The following is a 21810-nucleotide window of genomic DNA, read 5'->3' as shown; positions in this document are numbered from 1 at the left end:
TAGGGTACATAAATCATTTCAAACCAGCACAAACATGTCATAATATTTATTTTTAATCTAAATCAGAACACTGAGTAATCCCTGATGAATTGTTGGGTAAATTTAGAAATGAAGTTAAAAGCAGAAAATAAAGATATTATCTGTTTCTCTCACAAGTGAATGTTAAATGTAAATAATGATGCTAAATATATACTCACTGCTTTCCTAGACAAGCATAGAACATGTGATGTAAAAGACAGGATTATGAAAAGATGTATGAGACACTGTGATACTGGAATTTATTGGGATAATTGACTTGGGATCTTTGTACATCTTGGAAAGAATAATTTTACAAATAAATATTTCTTTGTGGATGAATGCAATGAGTATTGAATACTATTTGTGCAATGACTCTCTATGGCAGCATGTTCCCTGGGTAGATAAAACCTTTTAGGAATAAGCAATGAAGGTTCTTTTAGCTTTACTCAATCATGAAAACAGTTATGGAAAAGTTCTGTGAATACTAAGAGAACTGTGAGCACCATGTAAATTTAAATAAATGTCATCAGCTCTCACAATCTTTTAACTATTGTAGCAATTTATTTCTAAATGATGCAACTATGGTTTTTCCAGTATGTTATGAGGTGTTGTCTGGACCATGCTTTCTTTGAAATCTTTGGGCTCTGGTACTGATTTGGTGGCAGTCCATAATTCAGTCTCTGCCTCTGTCACATAGCTGTCTTTTTACTCATTTATCTCCTGTAACCTTGTGCCCAAATTTCCTTGACTTACAAGTACTCTTGTCATAGCAGATTAAAGCCCCCTGATTAGCAATGAAGGTTTTTAGTTTTACTCAATCATGAAAATAGTTATGGAAAAGTTCTGTGAATACTTAGAGAACCATGAGTACCATGTAAATTTAAATAAATGTCATCAACTCTCACAATCTTTTAACTATTGTAGCAATTTATTTTCTAAATGATGCAACTATGGTTTTTCCAGTATATTATTATTTGAATCATATCTCTTACAAAGACAAATTGAAGTCCTAACCGTAGCCTTGTTGATGTGAATTTATATGTGAATGGGACCTTCAGAGATCCTATTAAGATAAGGCCAAACTAATCAGGGGGCTTTAATCTGCTATGACAAGAGTACTTATAAGTCAAGGAAATTTGGGCATAAGATTACAGGAGACAAATGAGTAAAACGACAGCTATGTGACAGAGGCAGAGACTGAGTTATGGACTGCCACCAAGTCACTACCAGAGCCCAAAGATTTCAAAGAAAGCATGGTCTAGACAACACTTTGATTTGAACTCCTAGCCTGTGAAACTGAGATAATAAATTCTTGTTGTTTAAGTCAACCAGTCAGCGGTATTTGTTATAGCAACCCTGGCAAGCTGAGACACAGTAGGGAGCCAGTTGTGTTTCAGCATATGAGAAGAGATTGAATTGTGTGTGAGACAGAGTACCATGCATGGTGCCTACAAAGTTAGTTGCTCACAGACCTTTTTATGCCACTTAATTATATAACACAGCACCTTGTCTTAATGAGCTATTACCACTTAATAGTAAAATAGTAACATGTACTTAACAGTAAAAACAGTTTTTATCTATTAAATTGCCATTTAATAACTTTTAAATACTTTAAAATTTTACACAACTCAGTTTTTAAATAATTTTTCATTGGGTACACCATTTCGTGAGATCTCAATATGTTCTGGCTGATGGAAGTGTTGTACTTTTAAGATTGCCTCTTAAGTATAACATAAATATGAGTCTCTGGTAAGCTTCAGTGTGAACTGAAGTTAATTTACTTTTCATAAGTTAACTCAGTCCTAAAAAGGGATGGCACTGGCCTATTGGTGACTATTTTAGTGTAGCAATTGCTGCAATAGTTGGGTAAGCAGGAAAATCTATTATAGTTCTGAAAGACATGTAGATTTTGTTCACTTAAAACTCAGGCTTTTAATCCCTGGATAGAAAGCTAGCCTGGAATGCATTCTGAAAGCATAACATTTGCTTCTACCATAAGAGGATGGAATGACTCCTAGACGCCTATCATTTATACAAATGGATTAGCCAAAATAATGATGTGAGAGTTATGCCAAATAAGGCCAACAAGTTCTGTCTCGGTCTGTGAAAGTAGATTGCGCAATAAAATTTCCATCATATTTCATCTGTTTTTTTATGTCACAGAAGCTGTATTCACAGGCACACGGGAATCTCAGAGTATCAAAAGGTAAATGAAAAACTAATTGACTTGTATTTCTTATTAAGATATAATTTCTCAGTAATCTTAAGAATGAAGACTTATCCATATTGTCAACATATGTATACAATTAATTTCATCCTGTTGCTATTGCTGTTGGTGAATTAACAGGAAATAAAATGTTAAGTTCATGTTACATTTCACTGACCCCAGCAGGCTGCTGATCCTAGTCAATTTAATCCCAACAATTCAATTCAGTTCCTACCGAGAGCTCATTCAGCTCCTAGTCAATGGCATATAGCCCATAGATGTAAGATTATCTTCTTTCTAGCAAGTCCTACTGGGAAAAGAGTGGGTAAGTATCAGGAAATAGTTAAATAGCAAGTCAGTTATTCATTAATGCAAGGTATAAAAGTGATCGTAAGTGTCATAAAGTTTAAAAATAAGACATGCATTAGCATGTTTATAATACCTCTCTTCATAATAGCAAAACACTAGAAACAGGCCAAATGTCCATTATCAGTGGAGTAGATAAATATTTTATATTCATACAACTTCATTCGTAATAATATAGTTGCAAAGTAAGCTACAATGAAATGCCATTTTTCATTTATTAGATTGTCAAGAATCTAAGTTTAGTGAGACTGAGGGAAACAAGCCCTCTTATCTATCACTAGTAATAAAACAAAATGGCAATTTTTAAGACGGGTAATTTGGTAATGTCTTTCAAAATTACAAAATCCATTTCCTTTTTCACCTAGCAGTTCTTCTCGTAGGACTTTATGACATAAAAATACATGCACATATAAGAAATTCCCTGTGTTATTATTTATAACATATTAGTAAGTTACTAGAGACTATCCAAGTGTCTATTGATAGAGGACTAGTTTTAAAAATAATGTTTAATTTGTGGACCACAGTGCCTCAGTAGGCAGAGTTTTCACCTGCCATGCCAGAGACCTGGGTTTGATTCCTGGTGCCTGCCCATGTAAAAAAAAAAAATAGAGGTATTCATTTTGAATTATAGATGTGCACCATGGAATGTTATACAACTATATAAAAAGAGAGTGGGCCACGGTGGCTCAACAGGCAGAGTTCTCGCCTGCCATGCCAGAGACCTGGATTTCATTCCCGGTGCCTGCCCATGCAAAAAATAATAGTAATAATAAATAAAAAAAGTAAGAAAGAGCTCTGTGTATAGCTATGGAAAGATTTATATGTGAGATGTACTTTTTTAATAAAAAAGAAGAAAAATAAGAATACACTTACTTTTGCTTGTATTGAAAGGATTCTAAAGAAATTTTTAAGTTCCCATTAACAGATGAATGGGTTAACAAAATGTAGTATATATGATGGAATGTTATGCAGCAGTAAGACAAAATAACATCCTGAAGCACATGAAAAGATGGATGAACCTTGAGGACATAATGCTGAGTGAAATAAACCAGACACAAAAGGACAGATACCTCATGATTCCACTTTTATGACCATGGTAAAGGTAAAATCAGAGGCTTATAATACAGAATATAGGGGACCTAGAGATACACAGAAGCTTCAGATGGGTGAAGCCTTTCTGTTGAGGTTGAACTTAATTGTAAGGGAAAAGACAAAAGTGAAGACGTTTCACTAGTAGGTCTATAAGTAATATTACCATATTGAAGGTGAACGTGATTAAAAGGAGTTGTATAGACTCATGTGTTCCACAATTAACATGACAAATATAAGTAAGTTCTTGCATGAACTACTGAAAAGGTATAGGGGGAAAAGGATATTGCATGCTCTGGGCTATGTTTAACAGGAAAACATCAACAGTACTGCAGCAATACCAGGGGCACATAATGGGGGGAGGGACAACAGTAAGGGGTAGGTTTGGATTTTCTATTTGGTGAAGGTATGTTTATTGGTCATCTTTCTCTTGGGAACAATAAAATTACCTAAAATTGAGAGTGTTGATGGATTGTTGACTTTGGACATGATACATCAAGGCCCAGTAGATGGAAGTGGCTGAAAGATGCATTGACTGAGAAGCAGATTAGTGAACGATGGTGTAAACATATGATCAAACACAGTGCTACTACAAAAGGGAACGAAGTTGTGAAGCATGCAATGATGGGAATGAAACTGTGGGACATCTGGTGAGGCAAAATAATCCTGAAACAAAAGAGCAAATATTGTATGATCTCATTTAGAAAATACTTATAAGAAAACTGGGCCCTAGATTGTGAGGTCTTAATTGTTATTTGTGGATTTTTGAAGGGCTGTTTGATATATGTATAACCTGGTATTTAGAGATAAGAATGAAGCTGAACTGGTTGGGATTAAGGTAATTCAGAATAACTTCACTTTACTCTTCGAGACCAAAGGAAGAAAGTTTATTATGTCCAGAACCTAAATTTTCTATAGCACATAATCTAACTCAGCCTGTTTGGATAGATCATTTAAACAAACCAAATGTAGGGAGCCCAGAATAAGAATGAGAATCTTTAATGCTGTATAACTTAATGTAATGCTGGGATACATCCCGGAGTATATTAAGCAGTTTAATAAAAAAGTATTAGCAAAGTCTCTTAAGGAATGGGAGAGAAGTTATGGAGCTATTGAACTTTAAAACTGGGGAACCCCTGGATACTGTGCAAAACATTAGGGACACTTGAGGCTTGCTGTTGTGAAGCTTATGTATGTAGAGGAGAAGCTTATCCTACCTAAGAGTCACCTCTGGAGGACCGTTTTTGTTGCTCAAATGTGGCCTCTCTCTCTCTTAGCCCAATACTGCAAGTGAAACCTTTGTTTTCCCTGCTAGATAGGATATGACATCCAGGGATGAAAGTCTCCCTGGCAGCATGGGAGATGACTCTCAGGGATGAGCCTGGCTCTGGCATTGTGGGGTCAACAATCCATCCTAACAAAATGGGGAAAAGAAGTGTAACAAGTAAGGCATCAGTGAATGAGAGAATTCAAATAGAGTCGAGAGTCTATACTGGAGGTCACTTATGCAAGCTTTGATTAGACATTGTTACCTATCATGACTTACCAAACCCCAACCCAAATAATTCTTGCCAATCCTAAAGAACTAGGGCATTATATATATAAAGATTCTACAAAGTTTTCATGCACTAGAGTAACTTTCCAAAACTTACAACCTCCAGATGGGTCCCTGGACTAGATAAGTCCTGAAATGCAGAGGGGCCAGCCCTTCCAGAACATCAGGTTCCATCCCTCTATCCCATATTATTAACAGCCCTTTCCAACATGAAAAAGCTAGAAGGGGCATAGCCGAAATACCCTTAAAGAATGGGAGAAAGATCAAAGGTGATGATAGAGTTTATACAGAGAACATCCTATTTAACAAATTACTATACGGGCTGAATCATTATATTGATATTTCATTTAGCCTCCAGTACCTTAGAACAACTAGAAATAAACACCTAAAATTGTGGAATTGTAACCCATACCAAACTCTGAAAATCTGTTCTACAACTGATTGTTGCGATGTACTTTGAAATTTGTTGATTTTATGTGTATATGTTCTTTAAAGAAAAGGAGGAGTATAATAGAGAAGATAGGATTTAACAAATGAATATGACTGTTGAATCATTCTATTGAAATTTCTGTTGGTCTCCAGTGTCTTGGAGTAGCTAGAAGAAAGAAACAAAAAATCATGGAAACATAATCCATACCAAACTTTAAAATCTGTTTTATAACTACTTGTTAAAATGTTCTTGGAAATATTTTATATGCATGCTTGTGCTGCTTTGAAAGGATGTATGTCCCCTAGAAAAACTATGTTTTAATCTAAATCCCATTTTGTAAAGGCAGAATAATCCTTATTCAATACTGTATGTTTGAAACTGTAATCAGATCATTTCCCTAGAGATGTGATTAAATCAAGAGTTGTTGTTAAACTGGATTAGGTGACAACATGTCTCCACCCATTTGGGTGGGTCTTGATAAGTTTCCGGAGTCCTATAAAAGAGGAAACATTTTGGAGAAAGGAGATTCTGAGAGAACAGAGAACAATGTAGCCATGAGAAGCAGAGTCCACCAACCAGTGAACTTTGGAAATGAAGACGGAAAATGCCTCCTGAGGAGCTTTATGAAACAAGAAGCCAGGAGAAGAAGCTAGCAGATGATGCCATGTTCACCATGTGCCTTTCCAGATGAGAGAGAAACTCTGACTGTGTTCGCCATGTGCCCTTCCACTTGAGAGAGAAACCCTGGAACTTCATTGGCCTTCTTGAACCAAGGTATCTTTCCCTGGATGCCTTTGATTGGACATTTCTACAGACTTGTTTTAATTGGGACATTCTCTCAGCCTTAGAACTGTAAACTAGCAACTTATTAAATTCCCCTTTTAAAAAACCATTCCATTTCTGGTATATTGCAATCCGGCAGCTAGCAAACTAGAACAATGTTATATTTCACAATAAAAAAATTAAAAAGAGAAATTATTAAGTGATTTCCTATGGGGAGGAGGTAGAGGAAGACATAGGGTGATTGAAACTGATGAGGAAACAAGAATTTTCAGTGGTTATATATTATTTTGACTTTTGAAACATTGATATAACATCTGTTTAAATGAACAAACAGAGCCCTAATGATATGAAAAATAAGCAAACTATGGAAGAATAAATACAGCATGATTGTTTCTATGTGAGGTTAAAAAATAAGAACAGGCAAAATGAAACAGGATATTATTAGGGATATGTAATTGATGGTAAACACTGTGTAGCAAACCATGGACTGATTAACATACAATTCAGAATAAGGCTTATAGGTATTTGGGATGGGGAAATGGGGTCGTAGAGCAAGAAAGATGTAATTTTTCATGGAAATGAGAAAGTAGAAGCAAACAAACAGGATGAAAGGAAAGAAATAAAGGAATGGGAAGAAAGAAAAGAGGGAGGAAGAGAGAAAGGGAAAGAGAGAGCATGGGAGAGGGAGGGAGAGATGAAAGAAGGAAGCAAGGGAGGAAGATAGGAAGGAATAAAAGAAGAAAATGAAAAGAAAAGAGTAAAATCAGTGAGGACTTAGAGGGGTGGGGTCACACTTACTGGAAGGAGGGGGACTTAAACTCATTCTTGAAGGATGTGAATTTCAGTAAATATAGTTCACTCTTATGTATTGTTTTATAATTTACAAAATGTTACATCTACATGATCTCATGTTGAGTCTGGATAAGCATAGAAAGATGAGAACAGGCATTCAAACATGAGATAAATAGTATAGCCAAGGCACAGGGAGTGAGAAGCACATTCTGTGTTACAAGACCTTGAGGGATCTTCCAGGATGGAGAAGACTGTGGATTTGGCAATAATGAGTAACAGAGATGCCCATAGACTCATGAGGTTTGATTAGAATTATAACAGGATTGGGAGGTTTTCTGGGAAGCCACTGCATGTTTATTTACAGACAAGGACAGGTCCAAGACATAATTTGAGAATTAAATACAGCAGGACTTCATAAGTCCTGCCTAACAGTAAGCCCACTCTCATGTCATGACTAACAATCATCCAAATGACTAACATGGGCCAGAAGTAGCAAGATTTGAAGAGTTAACTCCTAGTTCTCTAACCTCACCAAGAAGCATGACTCTGATACTTGGCCTTGGCTCTTGAAACTGAACTGTTGCCTTGTCTTCCTGAGCTGGTGAACCTTATACCAGCTGGTATCTTTCTTGGCTGTACTTGTAGGTTCCTTTCAGGAATTGTCAGTTTTTGGCCCTCTCTTCCCTTCCTCCCCTAAACCCCAACCCTGTGACTGGAGTCTTGATCCTGAGGTCCTATAGCTCTTTGTCTTTTATAAAAGGTGTTGGCTTACTCAAGATGCCCACTACATACCTGACATGTTCCCTGATGCCTATTTGACAACTGCATCAGCCTGATTGCAGAGACTGGCCATATGCTAACATAAAAATCTCCACTGTATAGTTACTGTTATCTTTTTTGACAGATGAAGAACTAAGATTAAGAATGTTTAAGTGATGGGACTTCCTGGAAGATGGCGGCTTAGTAAGACGCGCGGATCTTAGTTTCTTCTCCAGGACACCTACTAGGGGAGTAGAAACGATACAGAAAGCGCCCAAAGCCACAACAGAGATAAAAAAGACAGCGTACCCCATCCTGGAACGGTTGGCTGGCTGAGAGAAGCAGCTCGGGTGAGATCGCCCAGGCGCGCGGGCCTTACCAGGCGGGGTGGCAAGCGGCCGGAGTTACTCCCTTCCCCCTTCCCGGGCCGGCTGGGAGAATCGGAGAGGCGGTCCCCTGAAACCAAGGCGACTGGCGCCCACACCACGCGCAGCCCCCGGACCAACTGAGAGAATTGGATCGGAAATCCCCAGCCCGCGGAGAACGGTGACAGGTGGGGGAGGCCCCTTCCAAACCCGTGACTCCCGGGGAACGTGCAATCTCTCGGGCGGGCCGCTGCCGCTGGCGCCCTCCCGCCACGCTTGTTGCCCAGGGCCGACTAGGAAATTCGGACGGGCTCTTTCCCTGGCTGCGGCGACCAGCAACCCTCCCTGCGTTCAGACCGAGGGCCGCCTCAAGCCGCTTCGGCTAGCGAACCCCCAGGATGGCGAGAGTTTTCCAAAGTTTAAGGTCCCACAGCACCTTTTACTGGTGGGACCCGCAGACAAACGTGTGCCACGAGCACCACCTACTGGGCAGGATAAGAAAAACAGAACCCAGAGATTTCACAGAAAAATATTACAACCTTGCTGGGTCCAACACCAAGAGAAATCTGAATAAATGCCCAGACGCCAGCAGCAGAAGATAACTGTCCACGCTCAAAAGATTGAGAATATGGCCCAGTCAAAGGAACAAACCAATAGCTCAAATGAGACACAAGAGCTGAGACAACTAATCCTGAATATACGAACAGAAATGGAAAACCTCTTCAAAAATGAAATCGATAAATTGAGGGAGGACATGAAGAGGACATGGGCTGAACATAAAGAAGAAATAGAAAAACTGAAAAAACAAATCGCAGAACTTATGGAAGTGAAGGATAAAGTAGCAAACATAGAAAAAATAATGGATAGCTACAATGATAGATTTAAAGAGACAGAAGATAGAATTAGTGATTTGGAGGATGGAACATCTGAATTCCAAAAAGAAACAGAAACTATCGGGAAAAGAATGGAAAAATTTGAACAGGGTATCAGGGAACTCAAGGACAATATGAACCGCACAAATATACGTGTTGTGGGTGTCCCAGAAGGAGAAGAGAAGGGAAAAGGAGGAGAAAAACTAATGGAAGAAATTTTCACTGAAAATTTCCCAACTCTTATGAAAGACCTAAAATTACAGATCCAAGAAGTGCAGCGCACCCCAAAGAGATTAGACCCAAATAGGCGTTCTCCAAGACACTTACTAGTTAGAATGTCAGAGGTCAAAGAGAAAGAGAAGATCTTGAAAGCAGCAAGAGAAAAACAATCCATTACATACAAGGGAAACCCAATAAGACTTTGTGTAGATTTCTCAGCAGAAACCATGGAAGCTAGAAGACAGTGGGATGATATATTTAAAATACTAAAAGAGAAAAACTGCCAACCAAGACTCCTATATCCAGCAAAATTATCCTTCAAAAATGAGGGAGAAATTAAAACATTCTCAGACAAAAAGTCACTGAGAGAATTTGTGACCAAGAGACCAGCTCTGCAAGAAATACTAAAGGGAGCACTAGAGTCAGATACAAAAAGACAGAAGAGAGAGATATGAAAAAGAGTGTAGAAAGAAGGAAAATCAGATATGATATATATAATACAAAAGGCAAAATGTTAGAGGAAAATATTATCCAAACAGTAATAACACTAAATGTCAATGGACTGAATTCCCCAGTCAAAAGACATAGATTGGCAGAATGGATTAAAAAACAGGATCCTTCTATATGCTGTCTACAGGAAACACATCTTAGACCCAAAGATAAACATAGGTTGAAAGTGAAAGGTTGGGAAAAGTTATTTCATGCAAATAACAACCAGAAAAGAGCAGGAGTGGCTATACTAATATCCAACAAATTAGACTTCAAATGTAAAACAGTTAAAAGAGACAAAGAAGGACACTATATACTAATAAAAGGAACAATTAAACAAGAAGACATAACAATCATAAATATTTACGCACCGAATCAGAATGCCCCAAAATACGTGAGGAATATACTGCAAACACTGAAAAGGGAAATAGACTCATATACCATAATAGTTGGAGACTTCAACTCACCACTCTCATCAAGGGACAGAACATCTAGACAGAGGATCAACAAAGAAATAGAGAATCTGAATATTACTATAAATGAACTAGACTTAATAGACATTTATAGGACATTACATCCCACAACAGCAGGATACACCTTTTTCTCAAGTGCTCATGGATCATTCTCAAAGATAGACCATATGCTGGGTCACAAAGCAAGTCTTAACAAATTTAAAAAGATTGAAATCTTACACAACACTTTCTCAGACCATAAAGGAATGATGTTGGAGATCAATAATAGGCAGAGTGCCAGAAAATTCACAAATACGTGGAGGCTCAACAACACACTCCTAAACAACGACTGGGTCAAAGAAGAAATTGCAAGAGAAATTAGCAAATACCTCGAGGCGAATGAAAATGAAAACACAACATATCAAAACTTATGGGACGCAGCAAAGGCTGTGTTAAGAGGGAAATTTATTGCTCTAAATGCCTATATCAGAAAAGAAGAAAAGGCAAAAATTCAGGAATTAACTATCCATTTGGAAGAACTGGAGAAAGAACAGCAAGCTAACCCCAAAGCAAGCAAAAGGAAAGAAATAACAAAGATTAGAGCACAAATAAATGAAATTGAAAACATGAAAACAATAGAGAAAATCAATAAGGCCAGAAGTTGGTTCTATGAGAAAATCAATAAGATTGATGGGCCCTTAGCAAGATTGACAAAAAGAAGAAGAGAGAGGATGCAAATAAATAAGATCAGAAATGGAAGAGGAGACATAACTACTGACCTCACAGAAATAAAGGAGGTAATAACAGGATACTATGAACAACTTTATGCTAATAAATACAACAATTTAGATGAAATGGACGGGTTCCTGGAAAGACATGAACAACCAACTTTGACTCAAGAAGACATAGATGACCTCAACAAACCAATCACAAGTAAAGAAATTGAATTAGTCATTCAAAAGCTTCCTAAAAAGAAAAGTCCAGGACCAGATGGCTTCACATGTGAATTCTACCAAACGTTCCAGAAAGAATTAGTACCAATTCTCTTCAAACTCTTCAAAAAAATCGAAGTGGAGGGAAAACTACCTAATTCATTCTATGAAGCCAACATCACCCTCATACCAAAACCAGGCAAAGATATTACAAAAAAAGAAAACTACAGACCAATCTCTCTAATGAATACAGATGCAAAAATCCTCAATAAAATTCTAGCAAATCGTATCCAACAACACATTAAAAGAATTATACATCATGACCAAGTAGGATTCATCCCAGGTATGCAAGGATGGTTCAACATAAGAAAATCAATTAATGTAATACACCATATCAACAAATCAAAGCAGAAAAATCACATGATCATCTCAATTGATGCAGAGAAGGCATTCGACAAGATTCAACATCCTTTCCTGTTGAAAACACTTCAAAAGATAGGAATACAAGGGAACTTCCTTAAAATGATAGAGGGAATATATGAAAAACCCACAGCTAATATCATCCTCAATGGGGAAAAATTGAAAACTTTCCCCCTAAGATCAGGAACAAGACAGGATGTCCACTATCACCACTATTATTCAACATTGTGTTGGAGGTTCTAGCCAGAGCAATTAGACAAGAAAAAGAAATACAAGGCATCAAAATTGGAAAGGAAGAAGTAAAACTATCACTGTTTGCAGACGATATGATACTATACGTCGAAAACCCGGAAAAATCCACAACAAAACTACTAGAGCTAATAAATGAGTACAGCAAAGTAGCAGGTTACAAGATCAACATTCAAAAATCTGTAGCATTTCTATACACTAGTAATGAACAAGCTGAGGGGGAAATCAAGAAACGAATCCCATTCACAATTGCAACTAAAAGAATAAAATACCTAGGAATAAATTCAACTAAAGAGACAAAAAACCTATATAAAGAAAACTACAAAAAACTGCTAAAAGAAATCACAGAAGACCTAAATAGATGGAAGGGCATACCGTGTTCATGGATTGGAAGACTAAATATAGTTAAGATGTCAATCCTACCTAAATTGATTTACAGATTCAATGCAATACCAATCAAAATCCCAACAACTTATTTTTCAGAAATAGAAAAACCAATAAGCAAATTTATCTGGAAGGGCAGGGTGCCCCGAATTGCTAAAAACATCTTGAGGAAAAAAAACGAAGCTGGAGGTCTCGCGCTGCCTGACTTTAAGGCATATTATGAAGCCACAGTGGTCAAAACAGCATGGTATTGGCATAAAGATAGATATATCGACCAATGGAATCGAATAGAGTGCTCAGATATAGACCCTCTCATCTATGGACATTTGATCTTTGATAAGGCAGTCAAGCCAACTCACCTGGGACAGAGCAGTCTCTTCAATAAATGGTGCCTAGAGAACTGGATATCCATATGCAAAAGAATGAAAGAAGACCCATCTCTCACACCCTATACAAAAGTTAACTCAAAATGGATCAAAGATCTAAACATTAGGTCTAAGACCATAAAACAGTTAGAGGAAAATGTAGGGAGATATCTTATGGATCTTACAACTGGAGGCGGTTTTATGGACCTTAAACCTAAAGCAAGAGCACTGAAGAAGGAAATAAATAAATGGGAACTCCTCAAAATTAAACACTTTTGTGCATCAAAGAACTTCATCAAGAAAGTAGAAAGACAGCCTTCACAATGGGAGACAATATTTGGAAATGATATATCAGATAAAGGTCTAGTATCCAGAATTTATAAAGAGATTGTTCATCTCAACAACAAAAAGACAGCCAACCCAATTACAAAATGGGAAAAAGACTTGAACAGACACCTATCAGAAGAGGAAATACGGATGGCCAAGAGGCACATGAAGAGATGCTCAATGTCCCTGGCCATTAGAGAAATGCAAATCAAAACCACAATGAGATATCATCTCACACCCACCAGAATGGCCATTATCAACAAAACAGAAAATGACAAGTGCTGGAGAGGATGCGGAGAAAGAGGCACACTTATCCACTGTTGGTGGGAATGTCAAAGGGTGCAACCACTGTGGAAGGCAGTTTGGCGGTTCCTCAAAAAGCTGAATATAGAATTGCCATACGACCCAGCAATACCATTGCTAGGTATCTACTCAAAGGACTTAAGGGCAAAGACACAAACGGACATTTGCACACCAATGTTTATAGCAGCATTATTTACAATTGCAAAGAGATGGAAACAGCCAAAATCTCCATCAACAGAAGAGTGGCTAAACAAACTGTGGTATATACATACGATGGAATATTATGCAGCTTTAAGACAAGATAAACTTATGAACCATGTAATAACATGGATGGACCTAGAGAATATTATGCTGAGTGAATCCAGCCAAAAACTAAAGGACAAATACTGTATGGTCCCACTGATGTGAACGGACATTCGAGAATAAACTTGAAATATGTCATTGGTAACAGAGTTCAGCAGGAGTTAGAAACAGGGTAAGATAATGGGTAATTGGAGCTGAAGGGATACAGACTGTGCAACAGGACTAGATACAAAATCTCAAAAATGGACAGCACAATAATACCTAATTGTAAAGTAATCATGTTAAAACACTGAATGAAACTGCATCTGAGCTATAGGTTTTTGTTTTGTTTTGTGTTGTTTTGTTTTGATTTTACCATTATTACTTTTATTTTTTTCTCTATATTAACATTCTATATCTTTTTCGGTTGTGTTGCTAGTTCTTCTAAACCAATGCAAATGTACTAAGAAATGATGATCATGCAGCTATGTGATGATGTTAAGAATTAATGATTGCATGTGTAGAATGGTATGATCTCTAAATGTTGGGTTAATTTCTTTTTTTCCGTTAATTAAAAAAAAAAAAAAAAAAAGAGAAGGGATAATTGGAGATGAAGGGATACAGACTGTACAACGGGACTGGATATAAAAACTCAGAAATGGACAGCACAATACTACCCAATTGTAATACAATTATGTTAAAACACTGAATGAAGCTGCATGTGAGGTATAGGTTTTTTGTTTTTGTTTTTTTTGTTTTTTTTTCTTTCTATTATTGTTTTAATTCTTATTCTGTTGTCTTTTTATTTCTTTTTCTAAATCGATGCAAATGTACTAAGAAATGATGAATATGCAACTATGTGATGTTATTAAGAATTACTGATTGTACATGTAGATTGAAATGATTTCTAATTGTTTTGTTAATTCTTTTTTTAATTAATAAAAAAAAAAGAATAAAAAAAAAAAAAGAATGTTTAAGTATCTTGTTCAAGGTCACATAGTCAATGAGAAAGCTAAAATGTAAATTTCTGACTCAGTCTAGTGTCACTAATTAACTGTATTACTTGTCCCTATACCCAAACTTCATGTCTTATAAGTCTTTTATACATTATAATATATATTTAATATATATAAGAATATATTGAAAGCATCAAAGCCTATATGACTGCAAGGGTGGAATTAGAATTAGAGGAAATATAAACAACTACAGCTTGACATTGAAATTTATACTCCATGTAGGAAAGCTGATGTTCTCTGGTCAATGTTTTTCTTTTCATTATACGGTACTACAAAGTTAAGTAGAGAGTACCAATCTATTTTATGAGAAATGAGTAGATAAATTTCCTTTCACCAATTTATTTTACTAAAGGAATCTGAATATGTTATACATCACTGTATACTCAGGATCAGGTTCAATGCCAGGCATATAGTAGACACTCATTAAATACTGGATTGATTGTAAAAATGAGTATATGGGTAAAGCCATAATTATCACAGTGAAGCATGAATAAACCACTGATTCTCAGCAAAAAAATAGTATCACTGCCTGCTATTCCCAAACATAATGAGCCTAATAGAAGGAAAACTCATCACAACAAATTATTTATTAGGCTACTTTGATTTAAGAACATTCTTCTTTTTCTTAAATATAGGTCTTTACAACCACAAATTTCCCTCTAAGCATTGCTTCAGCATCATCCTGTAAGTTTTGGCATGTGGTGTTTTGGTTTTCATTCATCTCAAAGTATTTTCTAATTTCCCTTGTGATTTTTTTCTTTGAACCACTGAATATTTAGGAGTGTGTAATTTCATTTCACATATTTGTCAATCTCTAAATTTCTTGTTGTTATTGATTTCTAATTTTATTCCATTGTTAAACTATGGTGTTTTGGAACTGTATGTACCCCAGAAAATCATGTTCTTAAAGCTAATCCATTCCTGTGGGTGCAAATCAATAATAAGCAGGGCCTTTTGACGAGGTGACTTCAGTTAAGGGTGAGTCTTAATCCTCTTACTGGAATCCTTTACACATGGGATGAATACAGAGCCAGCAAGCCAGGGAAGCAAGAAACCGAAGACAAGGAAACTCAGAAAAGAAGGGAGAGACCAGCAGATGCTCCCATGTGCCTTGCCATGTGGGAGGATTCGAGGATCACTGGCAGCTGGTCTTTGGGAAGGAAAGCACCGCCTCAGGATACCTTGATTTGGGCATTTTTATGGCCGCAAACAATAGGCTAATAAATTCCCATTGTTTAAAGCCAACCCATTTCATGGTTTCTTCTTTGACCATCCTAGGAAACTAAATCATACTTTGTTTTCATCCTTTTAAATTGAGCCTTGCTTTATGACTTAATATATGGTTTATCTTGGAGAACATTCTATATGGATTTCAGATGAATGCATATTCTTAGGTTGTTGGGTAGTGTTCTATAGATATGTTTAGTTGGTTTATAGTTGTTATGGCCTTAAGTTGTGCCTCTCAGAAAGATATTTTGATGGGCTCACCCCCAGTACCAGGGGTGTATAGGTGATTCAGTGGTAGAATACTTGCCCTCCATGTGGGAGACCTGGGTTCAATTCCTGGACCATGCATCAAAAAACAAACAACAAACAAAACCCCAGCAACCCCAGTACCTAAGGATTGACATTACTTGGAAACAAGGTTATTACAGATGGAATTAGTTAAATTAATATGAGGTCATACTGGAGTATGGTGGGAACGTTATCTATCATGACTGGTGCCCATATAAGAATGGGAGAACAGTCACAGACACAGAAAGAAGATGGCAATATGATGATGAAGTGCTTGCAGCTGCAAGCCAAAGAACAATAAGGATTGCCAGCAAACCACCCAAAGCTAGAAGGAGGCAAGGATGAAGTCTCCTCTACAAGATTTAGTGGGAAGAAGGTTCTGTAGACCCCCTTTTTTTTGGATTTCTATCCTCCAGAACTGTGAGACAATCCATTTCTGTTGCTTTAAGCCGTACATTTTGTGATACTTTATTATGGCAGCCCTAGGAATCTAATACAAGAGCACTATTAAAGTTTTCTATTTCCTTATTGATCTTCTGTCTACTTCTATCCCTTATCAAATATGAAATATTGAAGTCTCCAGCTATTATTGTTGAATTGTATATTTCTCCCCTTAAAGCTATGAAGTTTTGCTTCATGTATTTTGGAGCTCTGTTATCAAGTGCATCTATGTCTATTATTGTGATTTCTTGATGAATTGACCCTTTTATCATTATAAAATGTCCCTTATTTGTCTTTAAGAGCAATTTTTGCCTTATCGTTCTTTGGCTTGCAGCTGCAAGCACTTCATCACCACATTGCCATCTTCTTTATTTGTCTGTGACTCTTCTCCCATTCTTATATGGGCACCAGTCATGATGGATAAAGTTCCCACCCTACTCCAGTATGACGTCATATTAATTTAACTAATTCCATAAAATAAAGGGGTCTACAGACTATTTTGTCTGACATTAGTGCAGTTATTCCAGCATTCTTTTTGTTACTGTTTCCATGTTATATTTTTTCCATACTTTGACTTTCAACTTATTTGTGTCTTTGAATCTATAATGTATTCCTTTTAGACAGTATATAGTTCCATCATTTATTTAAAATCCATACTGCCAATCTCTGTCTTTTATTTGTAGTGTCTAATCCATTTCCATTTAATGTAGCTATTGACAAAGTTGAAGTTATGTCTTCTATTTTGCTATTTTATTTTTATATTTCATGTCTATTCCTCCATTACTGCCTTCTTTGATGTTTTGTATATACATACATATATTCATACATACATATATGCACATACATATACATTAGTGTACCATTTAAATTTCATTGTTATTTCTTTCAATATAGTTTCTTTGGTTATTTTCTTAGCTCTGGAAATTATAGTTAATATCTTAATTTATAACAGTCTAGTGCAGATTAAGATCATCTTAGTTGCAATGCTATATTTGCTTTTATACAGCTCCATTCTCTCCCCTTTCCTTTGTGCTGTTATAATAAATTACATCTTAATACATTATATGTCTATCACAACATTTATAATTATTGTTTTATGTGGTTGTCTTTTGAATCAGTTGGGAGGTAAGAAAAAAGAGTTCCATACAATTAATGTATTTATACTGCCTTCTATATTTACCTATATAGTTACCTTTACTCATGCTCTTTTTTTCTTCATTTGTATTCAGGTTAGTAACTAGTGTCCTTTCATTTCAGCTTGAATACTTCTTGTAGAGCAGGTCTGCTCAGTACAGATTCTCTCAGTTTTGCTTATCTGTAGATATCTTGATTTTTCCTTCAGTTTTATAAGATGGATTTGTTGGATATAGAATTTTTGTTTGACAGTCTTTTTCTTTTGGCACTTGTGTTACTAGACAAAAGTGATGGATTCTTTTGACCATGTACTCAAATGACCAATTTCTGGGATATCTGGGTTTCAAAGAGAGAAAAAGTGTATTACTAGGTGTGAAGCAGGAGATCATAAGGCTTATCAGCCTAAAATCTGTCTCTCTGAGTTTATAGATCGAACAATGGGAAATGAAGTCAGTACAATTTCAAATAGCAAGTTCTAAGCAGAAAGGAAGGCAGAGTTATCATTTCAAAAGTGCAAATGGACAGGAAAGGAGACAGAGTTACTTCAACAGAAAAAAAGCAAGCTGAAAGGAGGGGAGGCAGGGCTATCATTTCAATGGCAGTGTCTACCTGATACAATTTGCAGATGTAAATGCTGGAACTAGTTAATGGCTGACTCTAGTTCTTTATTAGAACTAGGGTCTTTGCCCTACTTAAAAAAAAAAAAAAAGACCAGATAAAGGGAGTAACAGCTTTTACAATCACAAGGTATAAGATAAGGGGCTTTTACAATGATTATCAGATATCAGGGCACCTGAATCATTGTTCAGAGATTTCAAGTATTTTTCTCTTTTTACTTTAATATAACAGAAAGAGGAAATAAAAGGAATATTTATGTCATAATTTAGTAGTCATAATCATCCATTAAATCCTAATTTCTCTGTTATAACTCTTCCCTTTCATTTGATAATTTTATCTTAATCTTGAGGGATATCAGGGTAATGACTCTTCTAACTTCTTCATTGCTGAACAGGGGCATTGTCATTAAGGGGCAGAGGGATGAAACTTGTGGTTGTTTTCAGAGAGTCATGTATTTCTGGATTTCAGAGCTTATTTGGCATTGGAACAATCCAGAGGCTTTATCTCTGAAAAACAAAATAAGTAAAACTTTCATAGAGCCCAGGGTATCCCTGAAGATTTCCAGGACACTGTTGATTGGAGTTTGCATATTGTGGCAGTTTGTGATATCTGGCTGAAACTTGCATAAGAGTAACCTCCAGGATGACCTCTCAACTCAGTTTAATGTCTCTTAGTAATTGAAGCTCTATTTCTTTTCACCCTTTCAGTCAACTGATCCCATGGTGACAGGACTAGGCTCATCCCTTGATGGTGGTCCCATGATAGCAGGGGCATGGCTTATCCCTCAGAGTCATGTCCCAGGTTGCCAGGGAGACTTACATCCATGGAAGTTATGTCCCATATAGGAGGGTGTATTAGTTAGGGTTCTCTAGAGAAACAGAATCAACAGGGAACACTCGCAAATATAAAATTTATAAAAGTGTCTCATGTGCATGTGACCATGCAGAGTCCAAAATCCACAGGACAGGCTGTGCAGCTGATGATTCCGAAGCAGGGTCTGGATGAACTCCACAGGAGATGCTTGCCAGCTGAAGCAGGAAGAGAGCCTGTCTCTTCTGAATCCTCCTTAAAAGGCTTCCAGTGATTAGACTGAGGATCACTCACTGCAGAAGACACTCTCTGTTCTAGTTTGCTAGCTGCTGGAATACAACACACCAGAGACAGATTGGCTTTTAACAAAAGGGGATTTATTTCATTAGTTCTTCAGAGAAAAGGCGCATAACTTTCAACTGAGGTTTTTTCTTATGTGGGAAGACACAGGGTGATCTCTGCTGGCCTTCTCTCCAGGCCTTGGGTTCCAACAACTTTCACTGGGGTGATTTCTTTCTGCATTGCCAAAGGCCTGGGCTGAGCTCCGAGTGCTGAGATGAGGTATGCTGAGCTGCTTCGGCTGTGCTACATTGAGCTCTCCCATTTAAGCACCAGCCAATTAAATCACACATCATTCATTGCAGCAGGCACACCTCCTGGCCGACTACAGATGTAATCAACAACAGATGAGGTTCACATGCCATTGGCTTATGTCCACAGCAATAGATCTAGGCACCTTCACCTGGCCAAGTTGACAACTGAATCTAACTACCACATACCCCTTGGCTGATTACAAATGGAATCAGCTGTGGATGTGCTGATGCAATCATGATTTAATTCTATGAAATGTCCTCATTGCAACAGACAGGCCAGCACTTGCCCAACCAGACAAACAGATACCATTACTTGGCCAAGTTGACACATGAACCTGACCATGACAGTCCATCCCTTGTCAACTTGGCAGCTGTATATCACCTTAAACCATACCTAATTTCTAAATAAAAAACATTAAAACACATTTTTTTTCTTTCACCTAACAATACTCAACTGCCCTGCATATAACTGGAAACACATTAACTCTCTCCAGAATAGGGTGCAAATCCTTAGGTAATATTCATTCTTAAACTTGATATCTTACAACTTGAATAGTATAACAGGAACAAAACAGCATCGCAGTCCTCATTTCTGTAACTTATCATGTGGTCATAGTTCATATTTATCACTACCTTCTTCCACTAGCCATTCCATGTTCCCTTTACCCTCAGCAAGCACATCAGATGGCTGTGGTTCTTTGCCTGGTGGGGTGACCCAAACCTTCATTCCTGAAGTTTCAGACTCCTTGGTAGTCCTGCCTGGATTGAACTGTTGCAGTTTTCCATTGATTTTAATCACAGGACATGGTAGTACTAAAAGATGCCCTAGGGGATCTCTTATATTCCAAGAAAACTCTTCTTTACCTCGATTGTGTAGTTGCAGTCCTATTTCCCCCTGATATTCAGGGTCAGTTACCCCAGACAATAATGCAATTCCCTTCTTGGCTTGTTGGTCCAGGGGTATGAGTAGCCCAAAGTGACCAGGTGGCAGTCTTAGATTCCAGTTCAATGGAATCATTGTTGTTTTTCCTGGTGGAAGTGCTCCCCCTTTTGGAACTAAAACCTGTAGACCAGCAGAGCTCAAGAGACAGGGACAGGAAGCAAAACTTTTCCTAGTGGGTCACTAGGGGTAATAGTGAGTGGTGCCACTACCATTTCCACCCCTTCGTTCCTGGACCATGGATCCTGGCTATGGGAGAAACAGCTCTGTACAGTGGATGCTGATTCAGAACATATACAGCTTCCTGGAGAACATTACCTCTGCCCTTCAAGGTATTGCCACCATAATTGAGTTTTCAAAGTCCATTCCACTGTTCTATCAATCCAGCTGCTTCTGGATGATGGGGAACATGGTAAGACCAGAAAACTCCATAAGCATGTGCCTATTTCTGCACTTTTTGCTGTGAAGTGTGTTTCTTGATCAGAAGCAATGCTATGTGGAACACTGTGACAATGGGTAAGGCATTCTGTAAGCCCACGGATAGTAGTTTTGGCATAAGCATTGCATGCAGGGAAAGCAAAACCACATCCAGAGTATGTGTCTATTCCAGTCAGAACAAATCACTGCCCTTTCCCTGAAGGGAATGGTCCAATGTAATCAACCTGCTACCATATAATTGGCTGGTCACCTAGGGCAATGGTGCCATATCAGGGGCTGAGTATGGGTCTCTGCTGCTGGCAGATTGAGCACTCAAGCAGTAGCTGTAGCCAGGTCAGCCTTGGTGAGTGGAAGTCCATGTTGCTGAGATCATGCATATCCTCCATCCCTACCATCATGACCACTTTGTTCATGAGCCGATTGGGCAATGACAGGAGTTGCTGGGGAAAGAGACTGACTGGTATCACAGAACAGGTCATCTTATCCACTTGATTATTAAAACCTTCCTCTGCTGAAGTCACCCTCTGATGTGCATTCACATAGGACACAAATATGTTCATGTTTTTAGCCCACTCAGAAAAGTCTATCCATATACTTCTTCCCCACCAATTTGTCACCAATTTTCCAATTATGGTCTTTCCAAGTCCC

General features: G+C 37.5%; 1 protein-coding gene across 1 annotated transcript in view; it reads right to left on the bottom strand.

The window, feature by feature from the left end:
- TES (testin LIM domain protein) overlaps positions 1–21810 on the bottom strand; it is an 86566-nt gene that overhangs the window by 55122 nt on the left and 9634 nt on the right. The window lies entirely within an intron of this gene.

The sequence above is a fragment of the Tamandua tetradactyla genome, chromosome 1, assembly GCF_023851605.1.
Source record: "Tamandua tetradactyla isolate mTamTet1 chromosome 1, mTamTet1.pri, whole genome shotgun sequence".
Lineage (NCBI taxonomy): Eukaryota > Metazoa > Chordata > Mammalia > Pilosa > Myrmecophagidae > Tamandua > Tamandua tetradactyla.
The sequence above is the reverse complement of the archived record's forward strand: the minus strand, read 5'-3'. Positions and strand labels throughout refer to the sequence as shown.